At 42.2% G+C, this 6645-nt stretch overlaps 1 protein-coding gene across 1 annotated transcript in view; it reads right to left on the bottom strand.

Moving 5' to 3' along the window:
• The window catches only part of pik3r3b (phosphoinositide-3-kinase, regulatory subunit 3b (gamma)), a 199488-nt gene that overhangs the window by 138926 nt on the left and 53917 nt on the right, over positions 1-6645 (bottom strand). The gene's annotated exons all lie outside the window — the stretch shown is intronic.

Genomic DNA, 6645 nt, shown 5'->3' with positions numbered 1-6645 from the left:
CCCACCCCCCTCCCCCTCCGGTCACTGAGGTGTTCTGTCATTAAAACATGCTCCATTGCACTATACTGCATAGATCCTATCCTGCAATGTTACACATACTCATAAACACACACACACACACACACACACACACACACACACATACACACACACACACACACACACATACACACATTCCCCTACACTACTTCATTCCGTCATTCCCTTCCTACTGCGTGGACACAAAGACACACACGCACACAGACACACACACACACACACACACACACACAAATACACTTACACTCACTCACTCACATATGTGTTCTCCCCACAGACTGCTGTGGTCTCCAATTGGCAGTGTTTGAAAATGATTTATTGATCAGTGGAGTTGGCATTATGAAGTAGACCCTGAACCGCTGTTCTTTTCAATCTTAAGTGATAATACACAGACACACACACACACACACACACAAACCTGAACATCAAGATAAGAGAGCGGAGTTATAGATTGAGATGCCTGTGTTACAGCTGAGCTGCACGGTGCCGATGGAGCTTCACAGAAGTCATATATTAGGATGAGTTCTCTTGATGTATAATATATCACATTTAGGTCAAATACTTAAACACTGAGTATGAAACGGGAAAATCATTTATTTTTGATGTTCACAGGAGATTATCAGTAAGTTTGATCTCCTTGGTCCATCTGCAGCGATAAAGTCTCTGATCTTCCCTGTGCAGCAGCAGCAGCAGCAGCAGCAGCAGATGCTCAGGCCTGCAGTAATACACAGGGACAGCAGGGGGCAGCTGACTCCAGACCTGACTGGACAGCACTGTGGCCTTTTATCTGAGAGCTGCTGCTGCAGAGCGGGAGTCACACGCAGCAGTGGAAGAATCAGTGGCACAAAAGAATTGTTTCATATAAATTATTTCTATATGAAACTGAGATCAAATGATGATGCAAATAAAGTTTGACCAAAAGGAGAAATGACTTTGGCTTATTAAGGATGTACATGAAAACTAATCAAGCTTATCTTTGTTTGACCGTTCTTCTTTAAAAGCTCCATATAGTCCTCCACAGAGAAATGCACACAGCCTGTATTCAGACACTGAGCCTTAAAACCAGCCGTCAGGACTTCTGTAACTTTGTGATGTCACAACAAAGAAGTCTCTGCCACGCCCTCAGCCCCACCCATTCCACCCACAATCCAACCTTGACGGATTTGGTTTCTCTGAGTGTTTACCTGAAATCTGCTATATATTTACTAAGATCACTCAGAAAACAGTCAGCCAATCAGAAGAGAGGCTCAGAGCCTACTCTCTTCTGATTGGCTCACCAACCTGTTGTTACTAGAGCTCAAGAGAGAAGCCTGAGAGATGTAAAACTACACTGAGATGGTTTTTGGTTCTTAAAACCACAAATATATCTTCTTATGGATCAACACTTCAAAATAAAACACTGGCAAGGAGGAAAATATGGAGCTTTAACTCAGTTGAACTGCATGTAGTCAAAGATTGAACAGAGACAATTAAGAAGGGAGACTCTGAATCATTTCCTGTATCTGTGTCACATGGGCTTCAACACTGCTCCGCCCCTTTAGGACACCTGCGGCAGGTCCTGAGTCGATTCACTCAAGCCACATATCTTTCCCACACTCTTTTTCAGACGGAGAAGGGGAAAACTTCGTACATCTATTTTGTGAGACAGGTGAATAGGAACAGGATGAGTGGATCCAAGGTGGCAATGAAAAAGTCCTGCACACTGACTTGCAACAAAGAGTTCAATGCAACATTTCGGTCCTTGTTTCGGACCGTTTGCCTGATAAGGGTCCAGGACCGAAACGTTGCATTAAAATATGTTGCAAGTCAGACAGTGTGTGGCATTTTTTGATTGCTATTTTTCAGACGGAAAAATCAGGGGAAAATGAACTTGAGACCTGTCTGTGTCTCAGATACACACCGTAATCAGATCTGGCAACACTGTTGGTTCTGGACTGTCGCTTTGCAACAGGATAAACAGAAACAATTTAAAGGGATTTATAAGTTAAACGACAAATTAAAAGTTGAAACTGAAATAAAACTCTCTGCTATTATTATTTCAACATTTTTGGGAGGGAAAAGAAGCGAATATTATTGAATTGATATGGTCTTGTCCTGGGTTGATCAGTGCTTCCTGTGTGTTCCATGTGGCCGCCAAGTCAAACCCAGACATGACTTCACTGAATCCCAGTGAGACGATGGTCTCTCCCCTGCTTTAGCCCCTGTTGTGATTTACTGAACGAACAAACGCCGACTCTCTGGATTTCTTGTGTTTTTTTTTTGTCCATTTGTACTTTTTTTTTTTTTTCTGCTGTAGGCGGACCTCCAGACCTTTTTCCTGTTCTGCCACAACATGAGACAGATGGACAGGTAGAGGCAGAAAAACAGATAGAGAGGGAGAGATGAGGTGACCTGCAGGCTGCTGGAGCGTGACGGCTGTATCCTGTTACCAATGTGAAGGCTTGAAATGACAATCTCCCTTCCACCGCTGCTCATATAATTCTTTTCCTCCTCTTCTTCCTCATGATTGCCCTTCTCTCTGGTTTCTCCATCTCTTGCTGCTGCTCTCTCTCTCCTCTTTGTTCCTTTGTTCTGTTCTTGAACATCCCTTCTTCCTTTCAGCTCAGTAGCAGTCAAGGATTTTTGTGGCGTTAAACACCAAACAGAGGCGTCTTACTCAAATGTGAATATGATCCATGGTGTCATACTCATGTTGCATGTTTGCTGTTTACTCTAATGTCCTGTATGAGCCAATCCTGCAGCTTTCTGAAGCACAACGCTGCAGGAAATACTTGCTCTATGCTTTTATTTTGGCGCATTGTACTGTGCCCCTGCAGTTAGAGCTGGGCGATCAATCTTATTTTATTTTCGATCACAATTTTGTCTGCCAACGATTATGAAAAGATAATCGAGATGAAACGATTATTGTGCCGCATTCTTTTTCGCAACAACCCCTCTTTTTTCAATCACAGCGTGGTGTTTCCAAAGTCAGTGATTAATTGTGTTTAATAATCTTGATCTCAATATTGATAAAAAAAAAAAAAAAAAGTCGTGATTATGATTTTTGCCATAATGGAGCAGCCCCACCCTGCAGTTTAGCAAACAATGTAGAGGCGGTTTTAAAAATCTACTTCCTGGCTGCACATGTGTGTTAACCCATGCAAAACCAGCAATGAAGGTTCAGCAGGTCAACACATCAAGACCTCAAATCATGTATCTTAAATGACCAGTTTACACAAATCAAAGTCTGTCAGAAACAAAGTCCCGATCCTTAGTGAAAATCTGTTTACATGAAAACCGTCCACCTTTAAAACAAATGTCTTTGCTTTTTCATCTGCGCCTGATGTGTGTGTTGAATTTTAAACAGCGTGCAGGATAAGGCTCTCCGCAGTGGTGATATTAGTGGCTAAGCCTCCGTAAAAAGCCCAGTGAAACCTTGATCCTCCATCTCATCCTGGCCAATCTCCCATGACAGCCTCCTGGTTGAGGAAACCCCCGCCTGTGTTCCCCAGGGGCCCCCCGGACAGACAACCAGGCCCACAAGGCCAGAGCACGCTCATGCAGTCTGGATGCACTCACACACTCACACGCACACACACACACATATACATACATTAGCATACATGCATACACATGTAGGCGTGCGAACATGGACACTGCCTTTGTCTGGAAATTTAACTTTCAATGTAAAAAGTCTGTGGATGTAAAAACACTGATTTACATTCACGAAGCACAAACAGTGAGACACCGGCTCCACCGTCTCTCACCACAAACAAATACAAGTCATTTGTCTTGCTTTGTGACCACATATACTCCAGCATTAACACGGCCACACTCAATATGCGTCTCAAATGCACATTATGTCTTCTGGGCCTTTTCCACTGTAATGTGAGTTTCCATTTGTGCTGGAATATGTTGATGCGTGTTTTTATTTCAGCCTTCACTGCCTTGACTTTGGAAATCACTTCTGTAGTTTGTCTTTGTTCACCGCTTCTAGCAAAAAGAAAAACAACACACATCAGTCCACATTTAAGGAGACGTAGACAACACTATGCTATATACGCTACATGCAGCGACCAGCGTGAAAAGGTGGTTATGTTTGGGGTTCCCACAGACCAATGAACTAGTTATCAACAGGGAGGAGGTGCTCTGGGTCTGGTGCAGTGGCCCAGAGACCTCAACGCACCGCAACAGACTGGGGACTGTGACACAATGACATAATTGTGGACGTTTGAAGGTGTGCGCAGGTGTTTGTGGTATGTGCCACAAAAAGGACGTACCTGCTTAATGCTAGAGAATCCAAAGGAACAGCACACAGCAGGGGTATTCAATGTAAATCTAAATTTTAAAAAATCCAGGTAGACAAAATTTCCTCAAGGAAAGGTTAAAATTCTCAATAGTTTATAGGTTGGTCCAGATCTGCCTACTAGTGACCTCTGGCATTCTGCGATGGAAGTATGAGCAGAACCCCATAAGTAACTAAAAAAATAAAAAGGAAGCAATGAATGAGCCAAGGACAGAGGCAAACAAACTTAAACAAACATATAAAAACAATATATTAACACATTTTTTTCTCCTACATTAAAATTAAAAATCAACTCGAGCTGCAACGCCCGTCAACACGTCAACGCTCCGGGTCGGACCGCACCCATCTTCAAACCCTGCCTTCATTTTGGTCTTAACTGGACCCCTGTGAAATTTTGTGATTGTATCTTGCAAGTTGGCCACAGACAGACAGACAGACGTATGTTGTGATAATCCATTTTGTTGACTTTGTTTCAACTGTGGTGTTTTCCCTCCTTCCAGAAACCAAACCAGCTCAGTGAGAGATCTGTGCCCTTTGTGACTCAGTGATTCTGTGTGATTCAGCCAAGTGTGATTTAAGTCACCAATCCTTTTCCAAATCATACTGCAAGTTTTTGGATTGATTTTCCTCCCAGCATGCACTGCGCTCAGATCACTCCAGTATGCTACATCAGTAAACCTGCAGAGACGAGTAATCCGTCACAGGAAGTAGTTTTGTCACGTTTATAGTTTTTGGTGAAAGGGAAGTTATTTCTGGATGAAAATGCAGCTGTGAGCAGAAAACTCTTCTTCTGTAGGACATAAAAAATGACATTTTCACAACTTTCATGTCTTGTGTTTCTGCTAGACAACTAATCTAATCACATGTTAAAAACTCTGTGTCCTTGTTGTCAGGAGAAATATTTCAGCCAGATGTTCTCTCCTCCGAGGCAATAATCAGCTCATATTTCTCATAAGGTCACTAATTAAATTTATTTTCCATCTAATCTGTGTCTCGTTATTACCTCGACACACTGCAGAAAAATAGAATTCCAATAACGTTGAAGCTCATATCATTCAAGTCAGTGGCTGGTTTGATTAACAGCCAACTGTTGAAGCTGAACGTCAGCCTGACATTATGTTCAATAGGGTCTCAGTGACTTCATGCATTATTAATGGTCCCTGTGAGCACGAGCCACAGGTTCACACGGAATAGACTTCTGTCACAGTGAGACTCGACCAGACAGGAAATGTGCCACGAAACCAAAACAACAAGCTAAACCGGCAAAAAGCTGCGTAGAGCTGCAGAGTCTCAGTAATTTACACCATTGTTAATTACAAAAAAAAGTTGTTTTAATACAATGCACATATCGGATGTAGGTTAAAAGAGGTTCTGTAATCACTTCGCCTCCATGCGACACACACAACTGCACTGTAAGAAATGGGGGACAAAAACAGTCCTTCTGTTTAAAAATGTATTGTAAATCAAATAACACGGAGCCTCATCAGTCTGAGGTGAGTAAATCAAGCGGCTATCCGATTCCTCCAAAAACAACAGAAATAGAAATACAGTTAATTTGCCTCCAGAAGTGGAAGAAACCAACTGTCTGTGTTCGAGAGGGGGGTCTGCCAGGACGGAGTCTCTACATTTAGTTAGAAAAGATGCAAAAATACCTTTTTAATACAATTTTGTGGCTGTTTCTTTTTTATACTTATCATTTATTGTACATTCAGTCCTTTGGTGCAGTCTGTAGTTTTCGGTTCAGGGTTTCTGAAATTTCCTCAAGTCTTTTGTATTTTGTTGTGTTTGTTCGATTAGTTTGTTCCTATGTCTGTTGGAATCATTTTAACACTATAAATACAGTCTGCTCGAAACAGATAGTTTCTAACCTTCTTCCTTTGAACGCAACTCTATGGACGTGTGTCCTTTAAATGAGAGAAGGTTTATTGGCTTAAAAACTCTCCATCAGCATCACCAGTTAAGAGTAATGGTGCATTCAGGTGCTCCCTCTACTCAACTTTTTAAGTTTCCAGTTTAACACGATAAATTTCCAGTTAATTATCAGATAAAGCGATAGACTCAGTGTGTGTGTGGTTGTTAGTGCCATAGACTGTGTGTACATTCATGAATGTGTGTTCAGGTGTGCGTGTGTGTGTGTGTCCCCTGATAATACAGCAGCAGTAGCTGATGTGAGACGTCTGAGTGGCCTTTATTGATCTGTTGCTCTGTTTGCATCATTCCTCCAGGAATAAAAACTCTACATCACTTAGATCAATGAACACGTCCTGTGTGTGTGTGTGTGGGTGGGTGTGTGTGTGTGTGTGGTGTGTGTGTGTGTGTGG

Source organism: Seriola lalandi, unplaced genomic scaffold (assembly GCF_002814215.2).
Source record: "Seriola lalandi dorsalis isolate HSWRI2012SDOR001 ecotype SW California unplaced genomic scaffold, Sedor1 jcf7180002054885, whole genome shotgun sequence".
NCBI lineage: Eukaryota > Metazoa > Chordata > Actinopteri > Carangiformes > Carangidae > Seriola > Seriola lalandi.
The sequence above is the reverse complement of the archived record's forward strand: the minus strand, read 5'-3'. Positions and strand labels throughout refer to the sequence as shown.